We start from the raw sequence: 24,213 nt of genomic DNA on the forward strand, positions 1-24,213 counted from the left end.
CTACCTCCATGAAATTGCTGTGGAGTTGTGTTCTGGGAACTGAACGTATTCTTTATGTTTTTTTTACATAAATCTATATGTAAATATACATATAGATGCACACATTAGTGATGAGTTACAAGTGTTTTATATCACAGTTTAACTTACACATATGGTAGTGACTTTAGAGATCTAGAGATCCTCTGTCCAGAAAATCCCATTTAACAATGAGGACTTTGAGATTCCAGGAAGGAACACAGTGGAAATTCTAATTTGCATTACAATATGGGAAGGCAGGGCTTGAACCCCAAGCACAGTTCTCTTTTTGCCATACAACACTGTGTGTGCAAGTACATAGAGGCAAGGGTACAGACAAATATAGGTATACAGCTGTAACACAAAACTGGTTGGAAGCAAGTAACTGGCAATCAATCCACTATGAAATAAGAGCCAGTACTTTTAGTTTGAGCTTGAGTTTAAGTGGTTTATTTGTTTTTATTATTTTGCCATACTGAACACATTCATCCTGTAAAGAAAAATGAAGACTTAAAAGGCTGAGTAATCTTGATTATTTGCTATGATAACCAATGAAAAGGCATTTCAATAAATGCCCTAATTTCATACACTTTGTGTAATAAGGCTTTCTAACCTTTAAGCACTTACCACAAAGTTTTTCCTGTAAATAGTGCTCAGAAAACTTATGCCAATTTATTGAAGAGATGAAATGGAGGCCTTTATTGACAATGAACAAAAAATCTTCTCTCATTTGTCATAGAGTTATGTGGAGTTGCTATGTGGATGATTGTATTTTTATGTATTAAGAGGAAAAAAGAAAGAAGATACATTATAATGTCATTATCTCATTTAATCCTCATCATACCTTATTGTCATAAGAATATCACCTCTATTTGCACGTGGTAAAACTAAGGCTTAGATCAAACAACAAGAAGAGGTATGGTTAGGGTTGGAACCAAATTCTGTCTTATCACAAAGCCCATGCTTTTTCCACAGTAGAGTCAAATCCATAATATAGTAAAGAAGCTTTAATGTGCTTTTCCTATGGCTAATTTCAAATGTCTAAGTGCTTTTGTGAGGCAAGAAAGAAAGGAAAATAAAGCAGAGTCAGATTTTATGTAGAAAAAAAATTTAATCCAAATGGTATATGCTGCTCTTTGTTTGCATGATTTCAGAATACATCCCAATACTGTGCAACTCTATTCATCTCAAGACATATGGAAAGAGTTTTATGTTTTAAACAATTAGACTTGACAGTGCTATTGTTTCTTTCTTACTTAATACCCCTCATACCTGGAGTCCAGCCAGAATCTGCATTCTGTCATCAAATTTAATTCTTATTCCTTTTACATATCACTGAGTTGTCGGAAAACAGCAACTTAATGAAATTTTCCTCTGTGTCTTAGGATCATCTGGGTTATGTCACTTTTCAGCTGACCTGCTTAGCTCAGAGGGAATAAAATTCTCTGTCTAATGATCTTTTGGGGGCTTGTATCATTCGTGATTTTGCTTTCCAATTCTATGTCATTCTGTAAATGTTGTGAGATGACAAGATTTCTAGGTATTAATTTGTTTTTGCTCAAAGGAGGAAGGCAATTATAAATATGGAAGAAGCAGAGAATAAGGATATTATGGAAGAGAAACTAGCTAAGTCATACTTGTTGGTGCATAACATGCTGGTTTGGCAAGTCCAAAAAAATCCAGGAGAGATAGAAACAAGGCTTATAGAGTGAGGGAAAAATATATCTGTACCTTGTGTATCATTTGAATTCAGTTAGATTCAATTCAATTCATTCCAGTTCAGTTCAGTTCAACTCAACAGATAGTTCTTTGAGCCCTTTGTAAAGAGTAAGTCTTGTCCTATGTGCTGAAACAACATAGCTTTCCTTAGGGATTCCTGTGGTTAAGAAAAACAAGACTATTAATGTGGATAGCTTTGAGACAGTCACTTCACCTCCCTGGACCTTGATTTCCTTGTGTGTTAAATGGTGATCTCTTTCTCTACTCACATTTGGTGGCAATCTTTATGGGAAGGCAATATGCTGTAATAGAAGGAGCACTTGCTTTAAAATTGGTGATATTCCAGACCCGGTTCTGCTACTATTTAGCTGTTTGAACTTGGTAAGTCACTCAGCTTTTTGCGTTTCATCTGTGGTCAGGTGAACTGATTTCGAAGATTGCCTTATTGGCATATCTTTCTATGAGACTGGATACAATGCCCCTTGTCCATATTAATGCCTTGCCTGGAGTAGCAGTCAAATAATATTTTTGTTGTTGTGGAACCTGTTTTTCATTCATTACTCAAAAGTGATGTACTGGTATGATTTGTAAACTGTTACCACATAGATATGCAACTGGTGTCTGGCAGAAAACATGGTTGTGTGACCAGAGGGAGAGTGATTATAAAAGTCAAAATTTTCCAGAAGTAAAAATGTTTTTGAGTAACAGAGAAGACTATGGGAAGATTTCAATTGGTGTGGGGTTTATACCTGTCAACTTGCAGCAAAGTAAGATTTTCTTAAACTAACGTTTATTGAGATCTGTTTTAATAGATATTACTGTTCACTAAGTATTTTAGTTTCCATCTCAGTGGTACCCTTTTTACATAGAATTTTCTACCTGATTGACATAAGCCTTTGCCACATGACTTGCTTTAGCCAATAAAGTAGGAGGAGTAATTAGGTGTGCCACTTCTGGATGGAAACCTTAAGAGAGGCAGTCAACCATTACTGTGTTCCTTTTCCCTCTACCATGAGATCAGCAATGTTCCAGAATGTAGGAAGGGAGGCATTAGACTGGGATGCACCAGGAAAACACTGTAATGAACATGTATGTAGTATGAGCAAGGACCAATCCTTTGTCATTGTAATCTGCTAAGATTTTTAAAAATTGCATTATAACTCAGTTCACTTTGATTATATTGTGCTTGCTACTGAGAAAATACAGTGGTAAGCAAGGAAAATCTAATCTTAGGTCCCTCATGGATATCTCAGTTATGTAGGATGTTATAATAATGGATGATACATATATAGTAGAGGAAGTATGCAATGAAGGATGTACTGGAGGAAACAAACCCAGACTTGGAGTCAGAGAAAGCTTTCTCCACATTATGCATTTAAGCTGAAAGTTCATCAATTAATAGGAGTCAGGCTGGCCAAGGGCCAGGAGGAGGAAGAGAGTATTGCAAACTGATCATATATCAAGTTATAGCATCAAGGAAGATCATGGGGGAGATGAGAAACTCATTGTTGAGTATGGCTGCATGATAGAACAAAGGGGGAATTGAAAAGGAATTTAGTTGGTGAGATAACATCAATAATAATGGTATTGAGCACTTATTGGCTTTGTGCTAAATGCTTTACATTCATTTTCCTTGTGATTATTATCACCATTTTATAGATGAGGAAATTGAGCTATGGAGAGGTTTAATAACTGCCTGTAGCTGCACAGCAGGAATGTGATCTTATCTGATGGGCAATAGGAAGCTACTGAATGGTGTTACATAGAGGAGCCTCATGATCAGATTTACATCATAAAAAGTTAACTCTGGCTCTGGTCTCCAACTCAAAATCCTACCCTGGTTTGAGTGGGTGTGGACCTCAATTTCTGCTGTTCTTATCCACCTGACTCCATAGGCCAAGGCAGATGACAGGAAGGAAGGTGAAAGCTGTGGCATTGCAGGAAAGGTGATGTTTTGAAGGGCATCAGGATGGTACGTGTAAGGAAAAATATCTGTGGTCCCAAGATCATTAAGATTTGGGTAATAGTTTTAAAGACAATATAAATATAATAAAATGATCCCCAAATGAGCTCTTATACCTAATTTAAATAGTGAATATAATATTACAGTAATAATTTGAGCATTTTAATTTTCTTTTGACTATAATGCAGATAATATAGTGGGTAAATTAAAGGCCACACAAAAATCTTTAAAGCAGGCTTTGTTAGTGTTTTGTGTATTCTTTCTTCCTTGTTTACTGAGGTTGAATCACTGGATAATAATTTGTGTTTCTCTTTGTCGTAAATAGAGACATATATAGACTGAGGGGAAAAGAATTCTTCATAGATGGCCATGACATCTCTGACAGTTGTTTTCTGCGAGTTGTTTGTCTGGTATCCATCAGAGGCCTCTGGAGACCTGGGCCTGACTGGAGAGGTCCCTATCAAGATGCTAGGGGCTGTGATTAATATGAATGCTATTCAGATCTTTGTTGGACCCCCTTCTGTTTCAGTAGAATTCAAAGAGCAGTTGTAGGTAATTTTGACTTTACAGTTTGTCTTCCTGTAACCTCCTCTATACATTATCTCCAGACTCAAACTATTTTCTACTTGCCCTTTTCCATTCCTCCTTTCCTTTATTTTCTTTCTTCTTCTCCTTCCTTGCTTATTTCCTTTCCGCTCTTTTCTCTTTTAAAAAAGCTAGTGCCTGCCGAACATAATATGCTAGAAATAAGCTAACTGCCAATATGCATAAGAAGATTTATTGCAACAGAGAAAGGATATCACAAGACATTGCATATATTAATCTTTCCCTTTTTGTCTATAAAAACCTGGATTTGGCTACTTTTCACTTATATACTTTTAAGGATATGTCTGTTGGGTCAGAACAGAAGATTTGGGGGATGACAGACAGATTTACAGCTCAGATGTCCAGGAATGCAAGTTGACTCTACAATTGTGGTTTCTCCCTAACAGCCATGGAAAGACTGCATCCTTTGAAATATCATTCCAAGAGGATGACTTGGCAGAGATTTTCGATGCCCCTGTTCCCAAACAAACAGCCTGGCCAGGGAACTTGTCAGAAAAGATCAGTGCAGGTTTAGGGATAGTTTTTTGAAGTTTTCCTGAAATAACCAATAATGAGTTGCCGGCTTTGATAGCTCTTTTTATAGATCTTGCAGCAGCTGGATCAAAATCTAATGAAGATGTTTGCATCTGACAATGGGAGGCCTGCACATTTCTATCCTATTTCTTGAGTGCACAAATGCATTTCATTTGGGAACATGAAAGGCATATTTAGTGACAACTGATGGTTCTTTGTTTTTTAATTCCCAATAATGTCTTCAGTAAGTGCTTTTGTTAACATTTTTGCATTATACAATAGGTGACACAGGAAGATAATCGGTGTGCTGAAAGCAATTAAAGAGTTTATATCCAACTTGTTCTGCCTATTAAATGGATCCATTCGGCAAAGAAGCACATTAGCATCTTTACAGTGGAATGATTGTGGAAATAGGTTATTCACGGGGCCTGTGCATCTTCCTCCCTTTGCAATAAGACGTATCTTCAAGATTGGAGAAAAGGAATGAGCTATTTCTCTCCCCTTGGAACTGTAAACAGAAGTAAAACTATTAATAGATGCTGTAGCTAATCCCTAGAAGCTGCAACTGAGAGATTAAATAATGTCACGAAGAGAGAAAGCTGGAATGCAGGGAGGGGAGAAATGGTGGGGAGGGTGAGAGGCGAGTTGCCTGATTACTGAGTTGCATTAGACAAGGACAAACTGAAGGACTCCCTCTTATCTTAGGATTGACAATTGGTATAACAGGAGATTCCTGTTTTCAGCAAAGTCAATATCATTCCATCTATTTCCTGAGTACTGTTTTAATGGGAAAACTTATATTTTATTTTTAAAGAAGTAATCAAAATGATTTTAAATGGGGTTTGGATGCCACGGAGATGCAGCTGAGCCTAAAGGGGATGATTGGACTTTGCAAGCCAAAAACTGTGTTATGTGCTAAATGAAAGGGAAAATTGGGAGGCATTTGGGTAAGTTCACAACTTGAGACTGGGACACTAACAAAGAATATATTGTAACAGGAGGGATTGGAATATAATGAAATCTTGTACCTGGTCTATTAGAAATGGTTAAATGTCCCCAAATTTTATTCCTACTAATACTTCTGGACTTTGTTGATCCTTTATTCAGTGTTGACTGAGAGGCATTATGAGTCAGCAGCTTTGCTAAGGATCATCTTCTCTCTTTAGAGCTTTTCAGAAATTGTGAGATCAGCATTATTGATACAATTTAGTATTACTCAGCCATGATCATGATGATCATCATCATTACCATCACTTGGAAACTTATTAGAAATGCAATTCTCTGGCTTTACACCAAATGTGATGAATCAGAATCTCTAAAGATGGGACCCAGGAATGTGTTTTAATGACATTTATAGGCAATTTTTGTGCCCACTAAAGTTGGAGAAGCCATGTCTTTACAGTTGAGAAATCTGAAGCTCAGAGGGTTTGGATAAAACATGAAGATCACACAACTTCAGAGAAACATAATTGAATTTTGACTCAGGATTTCTTCTTATGTCCCAAGGTGGTCTGTTTTACAGCGACATTGGAATACCTGGTCACTCATTCTTAGGGTTAGGGACTTACTTGCTTTCTGAGGATGGTCTTTCCTTAAAGGATTGTGACTGAGGATGCTTGGAATTCATGACTGATTTGAAACGTTGTTCCCTTGCCAAGATGCAAGTTCTATTGTGTCTGTCAATGTGACTAGCTTCCAAGAGAGGCTAGACTGGGCCACTTTCTGGTTTGCAAAGAGACAAGGAAAATATAAACAATGATAGTTAGGCCAAAGGGTGACAGTGTGGAAAACTCATCTATTTCATCTACTAAAACACCATGGAGAGGAGTGAATGTTGATCATTTTCAACATTTTTCTCCTTATTACGTTCTGGGGGAAAGAAAAGATCCAGAAAATGTTATAGAAGTAAATCAAATTCATTTGTGATTTCAGGTCCCTAATGTCAGCAGTGAGTTGACTTAGATCAAGGAATTCATCGGGTAAATGAGAATATAGACCAGTACCTGGGAAACAGGCTTATTGATGTCTGGCCCTATTGACTGTCGTTCTCCATGCTTGAGTAAGCATTAGCTCATGTCTTTGATATTCAGACTGCATCGAGCACTCAAAGAGAGCCGGATACACATTAGGATATAACTGCTTTCACTGGCATCATTTTGCTTTCACTTCACAATTTTTTTTTGCCCTCTTTCTTGATAGCATTTGGAAGTCATGACCCAGAGCTTGAAATTTGCTATTCACTCAATAAAGGCAGGCTTTCAAAATGAAATTAATGCTGTCATTTGATAGCTGATATCTTGAATAAAGGGTTTCAAGGAGGAAGGATGTTAGAGGAAAAAACCTTTGGCATCTTAAAGACAGAGGTTCCAACCCTGGGTCTGCCTTTTGCTAGTTTGTACATCCTTGGACTCATTACTTTTAACCTCTCTGAATAGTTTCCATCAGTAAACTAGAGAGAGTGTTTTAAAGCTCATACAGTGATTGTGTGGATTAAACTTGGGTGTTCATATATTCAGTTTGTCCAGGACCATCTGGGTTTATACCTGTTGTCTTAATGTAATTATTTATATCATTGTCTTTTACTCTGAATGTGTCTTGATTTAGATGGTGAATTATATAGTCACACTAATTAAATAAGATAACATGTAATATGCTGATATATGTAATGTACCATATCTCATTGGTATTCAGTAAATGAGAACTATTATTTGAAATATTACATCTCAGATCCAGTTGTATATCCCCACTAAACCCGACTTAGTTTTCTTCCCTGGAAATTAAATGTCCAAACACTCAGGACTGTGCGTATCTGTGCTAATGGGTTTGACAAACCTGTGCTTCCCTGTGCCACCCCTTTAGCCAGCACTATCTCTTAGGTCAGTAACAGCAAGAACCTAGAGCAAAACTGACTGCTTACTTCTGCAGAATTGAGTGTTGCTGTCACCTAGGGAGAATTGTCCCACCGATATAGTATTTGAAGCTTTTAGAGGAAAATTGATGTTATAGTAAAAAAGTATATTACATTTGTTGAGTACCTATTTAATGCCAGATGCTCTACATCTCTGAACTCAAGATGGGCATTCTTATCTCCATCTCACAAATGAGGACCCTGAGATTCAGCAAAGAAACAATTTTTAACATCATACATCTGAAAAGAGGAAAAACCAGGAGTAAACATTGCATTTCTGTTTCCCAGGCACATGCCCTTTCCGCAACAATACACAAATGCCATTAATGATGACCAGTTCTAATGACACATAAAATATTACTAATACTAATGAGTTTAATATCATTTTTGGCTTCCTATATTTGACAAGTGGAGTAAAGCACTTAGTGTTAAGGAAGGAGGATATTTCTAAAACTAACCTGCCACTTCTTTGATCTCAGTGTTTCTCCTGTATATGCCCATCGTGAATACAGCTTTTCATAGATCATTGAGCATCCTGGCTATTAATTTCTGCTCTCCTGCAGCCTCTGCCAAACATCCCCAAATTAGGATTATTATAAAGCAGAAGGTCTGATTTGGGTCTGATGTGGGAGACATTAATGGATACAATGGGAGGAAGAGGAGAAATAAGAAAAAAAGGCAGGAATGACTGTCAGATTAGGACACTCTCCTCTTAAACAGATGGGGACTTTTTTGGAAAACCCATTTCTTCCCCATTTCCCAGCCATTTTAGGCTAATTCTGACCTGCATTAGGTAGATAAAGATAAATGTGAATTTTAAATTATATTTAATCTTCATTAAAGTAATTATCTCTCTTAATGAAAAATTTACTGGGTTGTGGTTGTGCAATGGAGTATAAAATCCTAAGTGAATAAAATCAATTTCATTTTCAGGCTAGGTTTTCTGTCCATTAATAAACAAGACACAGAAAATATATTTACTCAGAGTCATGCAGCCTGCTCATAGCTCACAAAAAGCCAATACCACTTACAAAAGCAGGGCAGTTGGCTCTCCATTTCTCACTCTTCATTTTTCAATCTAAAGGAGAGCTTTCACCCCGAGGAAGTGCCATGAGTTTCCACCCTGGCATTGTTTCACTGGGCCCAGCAGTGAGACAACTCTGGGTGATATCTCATACCCAAGTGGCTGCTCTAATGGAATGGTGTTTGTGTGGTGCAGTGTCTTTCATCTAAGTGCTCTGGTTTATTAATCACATACGTATGTATTAGACTCTGGCATGCTTATGTTTCCTAATGTATGGAAATTGCTTATTTATTTCCATGCTGTTACAATGGAAAGAAACAGACTGGTTCTAAATAGCAGTGTACTGTAGTGTGAAGCAATTAAGTGAGTTATGCATGCCTTTCAGGAGGAGGATAATGGGAAATTGGTGCCAGCTAGTCCTCACTGCTGCTGGTGAAAAAGAAAAGGACATGTCGTGGAGGAACAGAGACTTGTCCATATTTCAGTACAAACATGGGGGTCTATTATTGTAGCTAAACCCTAATATTTATTTATTTATTTATTCTGTTTTACTTTATTTTTTGGGGGGACAGGATCTTACTCTGTCACCCAGGCTGAAGTGCAGTGGTGCAATCATGGCTCACTGTAGCCTCAGCTTTCTAGTCTCAAGAAATCTTCCCACCTCAGCCTCCAGAGTTGCTGGTACTACAGGTGCATGCCACCATGCCCAGCTAATTTTTGTGTTTTTCATAGAAACACTGTGTTGCCATGTTGCTCAGGCTGGTCTTGAACTCCTGAGCTCAAGCCATTGGCTTACCTTGTCCCCACAAAGTGCTGAGATTATAGGTCTGAGCGATTGCACCTGGCCTAAACCTTAAGATTGAGTTTCCATGACTTGCTTAGTTAAAACTTTTGAAAAAAATACAAAAGAACTGAAAAGAGTACCATCCACAGAAGAGTTAAAGATGTCAATGACAAACTTTCCCTTTATGTCTCTTTCTTTTACACCCTCCAAACTCAACAACAAGAGACATAAGCCACCCCCAAGCCAGAATGTGCATATGATGCCAGCCCTGCTAGTTGAGGGTGGTGCTATAGTGCAGTGAAAGGAGGAGCTCTCCGTTTCCTTTCATGGAGTATGAATTTCTATGTATTGAGTTCATGACATATATGTTACTTATTATTCATTAAACTACATAGTGCTTTTATGTGCTACATTTTGTTCCAAGTGCTCAGTTATTTACTAACAACCCTATGAGGTAGTTTCCCTACTACTCTTATTTTACATATGAGAAAGCTAAGCCACAGAGAGATTAAATAACTTGTCCAAAGTTACATAGCTGGTAAGTGGCAGGGCTGGGATTTGAACCTGGGCAGCCCAGCTCTAGAGTCTATGCACTTAATGGTCATGTCTCTTTGATTCTCTCATTTTGGTGTGACCAGGGTCACATTACTGAATCCCTCAGAACCTTATAAAAGAGAAAGGTAACATTTACTGAGGTCCTGCTTAGGTACTGTGTTGGACTTTATGTGGATATCATCTCATTCACCTTTTATAATTACCTATAAGGTAGGCAAATTTTCTCCAGTTTATATATGAGGAAACTGGCTTAGAGAAATTTTGTAGGTCATAAGGCATGTAAGAGATGAAGCAGTTGAGGCTTAGGTTTGCCTATGCTAAAGCTCACATTTCTTCTAATATGTGATGCTCTCGGGCTCTTAGGGGGTACACTTAATAAATATGAAAGTACACTTCCTCGTACGTTATGCACTCAATAAAAGTAAACTCCATAAGTGCTTGGCAAATTGCATGGAAATGTTTATCATTATTGTCAGTGCCTTGGTCTGGTGGTAGCAGAGGAAAGTGTTCTTAATGGAAGGGTGTGCCCTCCAGGATACTGATCTATCAATAGTCAATAGTGATGTTTACTGCACTTATCGCTGGGAGACTTTAGTTTAGAGAGTTCTGAAATAGAAAAGACTGATATAAATTGCTTAATTACAAAATGATAGGCCACATTCCTCCTAAATTCTCTACTAAAACTTGGTTTCTGTAGCTATCAAGAGGCTGAAATTTTGTACACAAATTGCTTCTTGAAATCTTTGTTTTAGAGTGAGAAAATAACATACTCTACAAAGGATACTACTGTAACAAACACTATGTCCTCAGCCTCAGGATGAGTACATTATAGGTAATAATGACTTCAGATTATTTTTTAAAGAAATAAATTACTACAGTTATATCAGAGTCTCCTATATTTCTCTTAGCAATCATGATCCTTCTTCTTCCTTTTTTCCCTCCATCCAATCATCATCTTGAATTTTGTGAATATCTAATTTATATATTATACTTTTAAACTAGTATATATGTAATCACAATAATGACATTGTTTTAAATTTAAATATTTACGTAAATATTTACTTCAACTGCTTTTTTCATAATGAATCTCATGGTACTGATATTTAACCATGTCAATACAAAAATCTCTAGTTCATTCATTAATTTTTATATGGTATTTCATCTTCTAAATACACACAAGCTTAACAATACCCCTACTTTTTGGACTTTAAATTATTTACAATTTTTTTCTTGCAGAATTAAACACTGAATTTTCAGCTTACATTGTTAGGATTATGTAAGTATTGCTCACAGCTGACACCATAGGTTCCCATTTCTTTTTTTCTTGGTAATATCATTCCTCAAGTCCTTAACCCTCTTGCTTTGATCTGTACTGGGCCTACTGCTTTGCTGTCCTCCCAGATTTCTTTTCATTATCATCCTGTCATTTCCTTCTTTTTGGTTGGTCTGTTTCTGGGCCTTGTTAAGGAAAATGTTATTCCTGACACTTGGTAAAGATGGTAAAAAAGACTTTGTGCAATAAGGACTACTACAATGGGGTTTTGTAGTAGGAAGGATAAACTAGACTTGACAGGGAAAAGTGGGAATTTATAGCCAAGGAGCAGGGTGGGGCTCAGTGGATAGAAAATTGCAAGAGGAAATTACATCAGGAGCAAAGGGGGATTCTGGATAAAGTGACCTAACAGGATTCTTGCTGAATGCAGGCCAGGGTGATAGAACACAACCTGGAAAAGGGTGGAGAATTAGGAAACAGAAGACCCCAAATAGCCAAAATAATTCAGAGCAAAAAGGAAAAAGAAAAGGCAAAAAGGAAAAAGGCATCATACTACCTGATTTTTAAGATATACTACAAAGCTATTCTAACCAAAACAGCATAGTACTGGCATAAAAATAGATACATAGAATCAGTAGAACTGAATAGAGACCCCAGAAATAAATCCATATATTTAGAGCCAACTCATTTTTGACAAAGGCATCAAGAATTTTCAGTGGAGACAGGACAGTTTCTTCAATGAATGTTGTTGGAATATGAATATTTATAAGCAGAAAAATGAAAGATCTCGATCTCTTGCCATATACAAAAATAAAATAGATTAAAGAATGTAAATATTCAACTTGAAACTGTGACACTACCAGAAGAAAACATTGGGGAAATGCTTTCGGACATTGGTCTGGGCTGAGATTTTTGGTTAAGACCTCAAAAACACAGGCAATGAAAGAAAAAAGTGGACAAATTGGATTACATCAAGAAGAAAGCTTCTGCATAGAAAAAGGAAACAATCAACAGAGTGAAGAGAAAACCTATGAAATGGTAGAAAATGTCTGCAAATCTTCAGAAGGGATTAATACTCAGAATATGACTTAATAGTAAAAAAAAAATCCCTAAATAATCTGATTTTAATATGGGTAAATGATCTGAATAGGCATTTCTCAAAAGAAGACATACAGATGACCAGCAGGCATACGAAAAAATGTTCCACATTACTAATCATCAGGGTAATGCAAGTCAAAATCACAATAAGCAATCATCTCGTCATTGTTAAAATGGCTATTATCAAAAGGATGGAAAATAACAGATGCTGACAAGGATTTGGAGAAAAGGGAATGCTAGTATATTGCTGATGGAAATATAAATTAGTACAACCACTATGGGAAATAGTATGGCAGTTACTCAAAAAACTACAAACAGAACTACTATGTGATCCAGCAATCCCACTGCTGAGTATATATCCAAAATAAAGAAAATCAGTAGATCAAAGAGATATGTGTATACTCATATTTATTGCAGCATTATTCATGTTAGCCAAGACATGAAATCAACCAAGTGCCCATCTATTGATGAATGGATAAAGAAAATGTGGTATATATACACAATGGAATACTATTCAGCCATAATAAATAATAAAATCCTGCCATTTTTTAGCAACAGATGGAACTGGAGGTCCTTATTTTAAGTGAAATAAGCCAGACACACAAATACAAATATCCGATGTTCTCACTTACATGTGAGAAGTAAAAGTATTGGTCATGGAGGTAAGCATAGTATCATGATTACCAGAGGCTGGGAAGGGTGAGGGAGAATGAAGAGAGGTTGTTGAATAGATACAAAAATACAGTTAGATAGAAGGAATAAGTTCCAGTGTTTAATATCACAGTAGGGTGACTATAGTTAATCTAAGTTATTATATATTTTAAAATAGATCAAGGAGAGGATCTGAAATGTTCTCAACATGGAAAAATGATGAATGTCTGAGGTGATGGATATACTAATGACTTTGATCATTACACACTTTACAAATTTATCAAAATATCACATGGACCCCATAAATATGTGCAATTATTATGTATCAATAAAAATCATATAAATTTATGGTGTGTAACATGATGTTTTATAATATGTATACATTGTAGATTGGCTAAATCAAGCTAATTAACATATATATTACCTCAAACACATCATTCATTTGTGGTGAGAACACTTAAAATCTACTCTCTTAACAATTTTCAAGTATATGATACATCATTGTTACCTATAGCCTCCATGATGCATAATAGATCTTTTAGCCAACATCTCCCCAATCTCCTTCCACCTCATCCCTGGTAACCATCATTTGACTCTGTTTCTGTGAGTTATACTTTTTTAGATTCCTTATATGGGATCAAGCGGCATTTGTCTTTCTGTACCTGGCTAATTTTACTTAACATAACGTCCTCCAGTTTTATCCATGTTGTGGCAAATGATAGGATTGCCTTCTTTTAAAAAGCTGAATAGTATTCTGTTGTGTATCTATACTACATTTACTTTATCCAGTCATCCACTGAAGGACACAGGTTGATTCTATATCTTGATTATTGTGAATAATGCTGCAATAAACATGGGAATGCAGATATCTTTTTGACATACTGATTTCATTTCCTTTGGTCATATACTCAGTAGTGGGACTACTGGATCATACAGTAGGCCTATTTTTAATATTTGGAGGAACCTCCATACTATTGTCCATAATGTCTGTACCAACTTACATTTCCATCAACAGTGTACAAGAGTTTCCTTGTCCCCACATTCTCACCAACACTTGTTATCTTTTATCTTTTTGACAATAGCTATTCTAACAGGTGTGAGATGATATCTTATTTTGGTTTTAACTTGCATTTTCCTGATGATTAGTGATGCTGAAAATTTTTTCATATACCTGTTGGCCATTGCATATCTTCTCTTGAGAAATGTCTATTGAGGTCCTTTGCCCGTTTTTAAATTGAGTTATTTATTTTCTTACTAATGAGTTGTTTGAATTCCTTATGTATTTTTGATATTAACCCCTGATTGCAAGTATGATTTACAAATATTTTCTTCCATTCTATAGGTTGACTTTATTTTGTTGATAGTGTCCTTTGCTGTGCAGATTACCTTTTACGCTTTTATTTTCTTAGTATTTGATTTGAATGCTAAATTGAATTATTGTCAATATGTATTTTTTAAATAAAAACACTTAGAATTATACATTTTCTCCAACAATTGCTTGGGTTGCATGTTGGTATATTGATATGTGGAACTTTCCTTTTTAAACTAATTTCAAAATATTTAAAAAGTTTTCTTATACTAATCATCTTTGACTCCTAATTTATTCAGAATGTATTTTTAAATATCTAAAACATTATTTCGACTTTTCTAAAAGTGTGTTTTTATTACCGTTCTTATTAAGTAACATTTTGAGTTAAAATATCATTAAAGTGTTTTAGTTGAAATTATATGATCTATTTTTAGAAGTGGTCTATAAATACATGTGTTAGATTAACTTAATAATTGAACTATTAGGTCTAGTAGATATATTTTAAAATATTCCATTGCATTTGTGGATTTAATGATTTCCTCTAGTAATTCTTTCAGTTTATGCTTTACATAAACTGAAATTTTAAAAATATATTAATATTCTTGATTAGATGCATCTCAGCTTATAGTTATACTTATTTTGTGGCTTTCTATCTTTTATCTGTGTGTCATGTTACTCTTAATCTCTGTTAATGCATTTTGCCTTTAATTTGTTTACCTAACAATAATATTGCTTTGTCAGCATATATTTATATTTATTTATTTGCTTATTTATTTATTCACTTATTTGTTACCAGTTTTAGTGTGGTAAAACACACATAAAATAAACTGTATATCTTTAAATTGTACAACTTGACATTTAGATAGATCTCTGAGGAGTTTCCCTCAATCAGAAAAATAAACATATTCATTATCCCCCCAAATTTCCTTATGCCTCTCCTTTCTGGTCCCTTCTGCCCGTCCCCAGGCAACTACTGCTCTGCTATTACCATAGATTAACTTTTTTAGAATTTGTAGAAGTTTAAAATTTTATATAAAATATTTAAAAAATAATTTTATATAAATATTATCATAAATAAATACTCAATTTTGAGTGGTTTTATTCACATAGTATAATTATTTTGAGATTCTTATTGGTAGCATGTGGATTGGTCTTGCTTTTTCTATGTAATCTGATAATCTTTGTCTGAAATGGGGTGTTTAGACTATCTATATTTAATGTAAATATTGAAAATGGTTGTGTTTAAACTTACTGTGTGGATATTTGCTTTCTCTTTGCCTCACCTAGTCTCTTTTCTTTTTCTCTTTCACTGCCTTCTTTGCATTAATTGGATGTCATTTATTATTTTATTTGATCTCTTTTTGGCTTATTAGTTATCAATTCTTTATTATTATAGTTGTTGCTTTAGGGTTTATAGTATACATCTTAAATGTTTCACAGTCTACTTTGAAGTGATATTATACCATTTCATGTGTAGAATAATTATTTAGATGTATTTCCTTTAAAGTTATTAAAATATCCATGTTAACAGTAGAATTTCTAATGCTCTAATTTTTATTCTTTTTGTTCTTGATTAATGTCTGGGTTTTTTCAGTTTAAATGAAATAAGCCAGACACAGAAATACAAATAACCCATGTTCTCACTCACATGTAAGAAGTAAAAAAGTTGGTCATGGAGGTAAGCATAGTATCATGATTACCAGAGGCTGGGAGTAGTTTGTAGTACAAATTTTCAGTTTATAATTTGTATGTTCTATGTTTTGTTTTTTATTTTAAAACCTAAACATAATTTATGTTAAATTAATTTTAAGTTTCTCCATTACTTCCATTTTATTGTGGCTGAATTTATCTTCCTTATTGTTAAGTTTGTGGCTATCTTCCTACATGCTCTGAGTTGGTTTTCATGCCCTTTCTCCTCTAACTCTATACCCTTCATCTATTTAGCAGGTGGGTGTTTGCATCCACCTGGTTTGCCAGGTCCCATTTTGATTTGTACCTTCCTTTGATTTTGGTCTTAAGGAAGATATAGAGTCGGACCAGAAAGCAGCTTGGCTCACTTACTGTTTGCATCTGCTTCTCTGTCTCTCTGTCTCTCTGTCTCTCTCTCTCTCTCTCTCTCTCTCTCTCTCTGTGTGTGTGTGTGTGTGTGTGTGTGTGTGTGTATGTGTGTGTTATTTTTAGTACAGTGGTTTTCAACTACCTTTAGACCTGGAAGCACTTGCAACTTTTCTCAGCCTGTTTTCCAACAGATGAGCCTGCTTTAGTGATGAATTCAGTCAGTGATTTTCTCTCTCTTGTTCCCTGTTTACTCTGCAGGAATTGAGTGTATGGTTACTTTTGTCTGCGTACAGACCTGGAGTCCAGCAGGCCTCTGGCTTCAACCCTGATCATCATTGTGAGTTTCTATTCCATTTGTGGTGCAATGGACTATATATCTTATTTTGGGGCCTGGGTATGTCTTTAATTTTAAACATTTTATTTTTCATTTTTATTTTGGTGCAGTACAATAAGCTCAAAATACAAACTCACAGAGCTGTGTTTATTTGGAATCTGCTCTTTTTCCCCAAGATATTGATGAAAAATTGTTTCATTCTCATTACACAGCAGAAAAAGTACTGAAAGAAAAATCCACCAAAAAGTGGCTGAAACTCTCTCTACTTTGTTCCTAAACTTTCTTGTTTGTGATATATTTATGCTAAGTCCTGTCCTCAATTCCATTTAAATTTACCTTTTGGTGTAAGAATTAGAGAAGCAGAAAAATCAGTTATTGGTCTGGAATGACCAACACTTTAGGATCATTGGTAGGATTTTTTTTTTTTAACAGTTACATTTTAAATTAAAAAGTTGGAAAGGAAAAAATAATTAAATTACAGAGACCTGCCATTCTCTGTGTAAGATAAAGTTGTTCAGTGAAGTTATAAACAAATCCAATCCTTCCTGGGTGTTCTGGTCCTCTCTCTGGAATTAGCACTTTACATCTTATGATTCCTGTTGTCAGTCTCTGCTTTCCTCTACTAGTAGGGACTCTCACAATTATGTAACATTTTCTGTTTAACCTAAAGGAAACAGTTTATTGTCTACTTTCATCATGTGTAGTATTGTAATGTGGTTCTCTTTTTCTCAGATAATCTGGAGATGAAGGGAAAGAAACACCTCATTTTTATTATTCTCTTTCTTAGTAAACTCTTACCTTCTCATTAAAGCTCCAATAAACATGACAACACCTGCATCAGGCCACCGGCTTCTGTTCGTGTGACACAGTCAATTCCTCTTAGTAGTGACACTGCAATTACTACAAAGCATCTGAAATTATGAGGGATTCTTCATCTGGTTTCTTTTGGAAATGGATTTGCTTGCATTGGTAGAATTTAGGCCTTGATACTTGAATTTCTAATTGTTTAAGAAAAAAGCTTAGATGAAAGGGAACAAAAAATCTTCATTGAAACACAGAACTGTTTAGCAATGATTAATTGGTGATTTTCTGTGATGATCTAGCTATTTAGCTGTTCTCTTTTTTGATAATTTCTAAGAACCTGGATTCTAGAGCTAAACTTTCTAAGTTCAAATGGTCCTTCCACTTATTAGCTGTGAGGCCTCAAACAATGTCCTTAACCCCTCTGTACCTTGCTTTTCTCATCCATAAAATGGGGCTTGAGATTGTAACTACTTCATATGGATATTGTATGTATTTAACAAATTCATACATGCAAAACACTTTTAACTGTGCCTAGAGCATAGTTAATGCTTAGTAAATAATGCTAAATTATTTTTTATCATCTAGTATGTTCAAGGCTTTATTCTAGGCACTAGGGATACATTGGTGATCATGACGGAAAAACTCTCTACTATCAAAGAGCTTTAGCGGGGAAAAACATAGTAAATAAGTAAAACAAATAATTAAGATAATTTTAAGTATAATAAGTGCCATGAATAAAATAAAAAAGTTCATAATTCCTAACACTGGAATTGAAATTGTTAAGCAAACACTTATTTTGTGGTTGAGCAAAATATGTTGGCCCAGTGATAGATAGTATCACAAATTCTCAGGATTGTACAGTTTGACCTAGGACCATATAAAAGATATGAATGATGGGTCTAGAACATAAGCCTAATTCTGTGTGTGCCAGACACTTACATTGGAGGATTATGTCTTATCTTTAGTCAATCCTCTTGCCATTGGCCACTTTCTCTGCAAGGATTTTTGCTTAGGCTCTTAAATGGGATCACTTGCTTCCAAATTCTTCATTGCAATGGGTTGCAATCTAGATGAGGGCTGAATCAATAACATTTTGTTTATCTTGTGCTTTATCTTCTATTTTACTTGATTCCAATGGCTGTATATCATAACTGATTAGTCCACATATGGGAGTAACAGAAATTGAATTACTGCAGAAATCCATTAAGCATATAAAAAATCTGTAGCAAATAAATGATGGGACAGTTTATTTTGCCTGTTGTTCATTAGGTTGGACTCATTAGGTTTAATTAGGTAGAATCACAAGGCCAAAAATGATAATACTTCTGAATCTACAGTTTATTGCCAGAAGAGGACACACAATGACAACATCATAATATATTAGAACATTGGTAAGCAATAAGGATATTCATTGCAGCCAGAGGCTACATCATAGCAGAGTCTGGAGAAGCCAGTAGTAGTAGGTTTCTGTCATCCTCTCACTGCAGGGCCATATTGGATGCTCTTTCCCTTTCAAATTAGAAACAACTAATGTGTGCATGGAACACCACAGGACCAGAAAGCCCAAGCTTGAGTTTCAGATAGGTCTCTTGCACCCTGTAGGGCATGTAGGCACTTTATTGCTATGTGACCAGAGTCAATGTAGGAGTCCTCTGTGGGTCTCGTTGAAACTGGGTGCACACCATCAATCTTGCTAATAGGCTAGTACAAATTACCCCCAAATAACAGTATTAAAAACTACATCTCATGCCTTGACCAGATATCAGTATCCTGCAGGTAAATCTCCGATTTCAGAAAAACAGCTCAAGCCAATTCCAGACCTTCTGGAATTAACCATCTTAGCACGCCTATTTTAATGATGAATTAAATCTAATCCCTTTAAGATTTCCATAATTTCCTCTATATTTGGTATGGAAACAATTAATACAGATTTCTGAGTCAGGGTATTGTATAGAATATTAATGTAGCATTGCTCTGATGAATGTGGATAGTAGAAATGCAGAGTGGTGGGTTTCAACTGATCTCTAATAAACTTTTCAGAGTATTAAGAGATTTGGGAAGACTTAAAATGTAACACACTGATCTCTAGGTATCATTAAGGATTCATTAGAATAAGTCACACCACAGAAGTTAATTTTATTTTCTGATATCTACATAACACAAAAATTTTCTGTATTTTTAATTACAAAGCATTTGACAAATACTTTTGTGGTATTTTTGTGGAATACAGGAAGGAATATGGTCCAGACAAATGGGACTTATGTCTGTTAATAAAATCTGAACCTGCATTGTTCTTGCTAATAAATTGGTGCTAACTTGCGGGGAGATCTCTAAGAGACATCCCACTTAATGATTATACCCAACAAGACACAAATCTGAAAGACACAGCTAACATGTTCCAAAAATGCAAAGAGATGGTGATGAGCTATACAGCTGGGCCAAAATGATTAAAATTGAATTTAATTGATGTCCACCTCTCATTTAGCAATAGCTAATATTCATCAAATACTTATGAGGTGCTAGACACTGTCAGGCTTTTCAAATGTCAGCTCACCGTGTCCTCACCACCTGAGGTGGTCAGTATTTTTACTGCCTCCAGCATTTAGATGTGCTCACAAAGTTCAGGGAGTTTAAATAACTTGCGCTAAGTTTCAAAGCTTTTTAGTGGTGAAAGCAGGTTTCATGTTCAGGCAATTTGACTCTAAATCTCATGTCTCAGATTCAGGGGAAGGATTGGGGAAACAACTAATAATCGTAGTAAAATATTTTAAATATCCAATATGCTCACTGTAAGCCCTATGAAATAGATTCTATAGCTACAGGAAGACAGATTGCATTAGTTTCCATCTCTTTTTTTTTCCCTCCATTCCATCAACATTTTTTAAAGAGTAGGTAATAAAATCTGGTTCTAATAATGTTATTCCTTTGCTGAAAAGTTTTTGATAGCTCCCTATTATTTACTTAAATTCTTTTGCTTACCTTGCATTCCTAGCTTCACCTCCCTCTACCCTCCCCACACTACCCACTAGTCACTTTAGGCCATTTCTGTTTGCACAAACTCATTCTGAATGTCCTAATTCCTCTGCAGATTAAATTATTGAAACCTTGTTCTTCTAAGGCCCACGCAAAATGCTGCCTCTTCCAGGGGTAGCTAAAAGGCTGAAAGAACTACCTAACAAGAATAAAAATTATTATCCTGATTATTTTGTATTAATTATTCATGTGCCAAAGGATACCACACACTGGTTTTTTAGTTCAGTCACCCACTGAGTCTCATTCCTGCTTTCTCTTGAGAGAAATTGAACTCTCATATGCTGGCCTTTTGTACAAAACTAGATACAGCATGAACACAGTCTGTCTGAAGCTATTGCAAGAAAGCCACCCATGAACAGCTATTTGTGCTGTATGTAATAAAGCTTCGCTGCAGTACTGTAGCCATGGGATGGGGCTACATAGTCCTGTGTGATTTTGTCAGAGATTCAGAAGTGGGATACATTGAACGTAGAGTCCAGTCAAAGTTGTGAATAACCTGTGATATTGGTTGGCTGTGTGTCCCCACCCAAATCTCACCTTGAATTGGAATAACCCCACGTCATGGGGGGTGGAACCCAGTGGGAGGTAATTGAATCATGGGGGTGGGTTTTTTCTTTGCTGTTCTCATGATAGTGAATAAGTCTCATGATATCTGATGGTTTTATAAAGCGGAGTTCCCCTGCACAAGCTCTCTTGTTTGCTGCCATGTAAAATGTCCTTTTGCTTACCCTTCATATTCTGCCATGATTGTAAGGCCTCCCCAGCAACGTGGAACTGTGAGTTCATTAAACCTCTTCCCTTTATACACTACCCAGTCTTGGGTATATCTTTATTAGCAGCATGAGAACACGGACTAATACAACCTATTCCTGAACACTGTCTATAGCATTTCTCCTAAGAAGTTTTTAAATCTTCCCCTGATGCCACTGTTCATATATGTACTTTTTCCCTCTGATTCTTATTTGCTTTAAAATGTGGTGCTTATCAATGAAGTAATATTTGACACTTTTAAAAATTATAGAAAACATTTTCCCTGTCTCAATTCCAAGGATAGAAGTAATTCCTTATTTTTATTTTTATTTTTTATTTTTTGCAGCATTCATCAGGGATCTTCTTAGATTTGACTAAACATTCAGACACACCACACTCCCATATGCTACACTTGACATCAGTCCACTCAGAAGACACAGGACAAGAACCAGAGCTGGTCCCCAGGGCAGCTTCAGACATTCCTCTCCACTAGTGTCCTTGTAGCAGTCTACACAGCAGAAGGCACAACTGCTCATGGTCAACTCACTTATTAAGAAGTGAAATCCACATTGGACAGGTGTGGGGGCTGCCCTGGCTTGAAAGTTTCATGCCTGACAGGAGTAAGTATCTTTGTGACAATTCCATAGATAGAGCTTTCAGAGTCTCTATGGGGGGCAGGCCAATGAGTCCTTACATTTAGGGAAGCCCAAAGTTTGACCTCACATCAAGGATTTATAGCTCTCCCAGGTTAGATACAATCTATCTATCAAGGGTCACTTCTTTTCATCATAATCAATGTTGCTTAATAACATAGTTGACACCTATCATTTCTTTCCAAGGTAAGAGCTAGAAAGTGAACCGTAGGTCAGACCCACACAGAAAAAAAAAAAAACATTTTGTTAACCCTTTGCCCAAACATAAAAATATTGTGAATGTTATAACTAATTTTATTTCTTTGGATTTGTTGCAATAAGTTTGAAACATTGTGAGTAGAAAGCAAGCAGTGAGGGAGTTCTAATCATGGAGCATTGATTTGCTCAGACAGTATTTGGATTATCTTGGCTATCACTTAACAGCTTTTTGGGGTGGTGTAAAAGCAGTAGCATTACAGTGTTAAGAAACTTTAGGAAAGATGAATACTATATTTCCCCTAATTATAATAGATTTGTTGAGCAATGACTATTAGTCAAACACTTTAATTATGCTAGCGCAAGGAATCTTTAAAATGATATGAAGTGCCGCTATTTTGTTAATGAGAAATTAGGACTTGGAAGATTAAACCATTTGCCTGATTCCACGCAGATGAATCCATACATGCTATCAATCAACCAATTTAAGATATTGCCTCTAGAACTTACTGATGAGTATACACGGTTTTCAAAAGCTACAAATATATTTTGTCATGTTCTCACTTAAGATTATGTCATAAACATTTCCAATAATTTTACCTAGTCTTAATGATCATCATATATACATACCAGCATACTGTTCTAATACACTGAAGTATAATAATTTACTTAACAATACCCTCTTCTCACAGATATATTTTAGTTTCAATATTTCACTTCTGTGATTAATGTTGCCTGGGCATCTTCTTGCATGTAATTTTTTTGGAGGGGTTCTCCAGTTATTTATCTTCTGATTTCTTCTGCTGTAAGGGGGAGAGAGTGATCATTTGTTTCCCAGATCTGATACATACAAATTATATTCTGCTAATTTTACTATGGTTTGACTTTATTTACATTTTTATTCCATATGGAGATATTTTGCCTTTTAGAGAATGATGTGGACTCAATTCGTTCTTTTTTCAAGTTGTTAATCAATATTCTCACTCCATATTTAAAATGATTCTTTTATATTGTTTATAAGAGTGTAATTGTAATAGAGGAAGTTCTTAAATATTTTGAGTCAGTTTCTGATCTTTTTCTTCTAATTCACTGAATGATATATTCATATGGGAAGTAGTATCATGGAGTTTTAATTATTGTTTCTGTGTAATACGTTCTGTTAAAGTTACTCTTCGCTTTCTCCTTACATACTGTTGATGTTATTTTATGACTACTGCTTGATATTTTCATTTGTTTATTTTTCAAAATAAATTTCAGAATCATTTGGCTAAGTTCCACAACACAAAAAAAATACAGATGAAATTTTAATTGAATTCTACTAACTCTGTAAATTAACTAGACTAGACATCTTTGCAACATTTTGTAACCACTTTCTGAAATACAGTACACTTATCTACATGTTTCCCTTTCTTTCTCTCTCTCTCTCTATAAACATATATATGTCTTTATTTTATTTTATTTTGTGTTTTTTTAAAGCTAGGTTACCCACATATGTGTGTGTGTGTGTGTGTGTAATGTTCTTTAATTATTCATTTTTCATGATTCCAAATGAAACATTTCTTTTTTCCATTGTGTTTTACTTCTGACTGTTATCAATGTATAAAATATAATTTTTGGCATAATTATATTATATTCCTACATTTAAATGTCTTGTGTTTCAAAAATTTTAGAGTTTTAAAATAATTTTTAGGTATACAATATTGATTTCAAAAATGGTTACTTGTAACTTTCCAATACTTAAACAATTACTGAATTTCCCAGAACTTTCCAAATAACACTATATAATAACAAGATCCTTATTTTGTTCTTGATTTAAACAGATTCACTTTAAAAGTGAGTGGTGAGATATGTACATTTTGTTCAATAAAATAATTTGTAAAATTAAAGTAATTAATATTTTATCATTAAATTGGTTTTTGGGGATAAGATACTCTGCAACAAATACAAATGAATTATTCTATTCTATTT

The sequence above is a fragment of the Macaca mulatta genome, chromosome 15, assembly GCF_049350105.2.
Source record: "Macaca mulatta isolate MMU2019108-1 chromosome 15, T2T-MMU8v2.0, whole genome shotgun sequence".
Lineage (NCBI taxonomy): Eukaryota > Metazoa > Chordata > Mammalia > Primates > Cercopithecidae > Macaca > Macaca mulatta.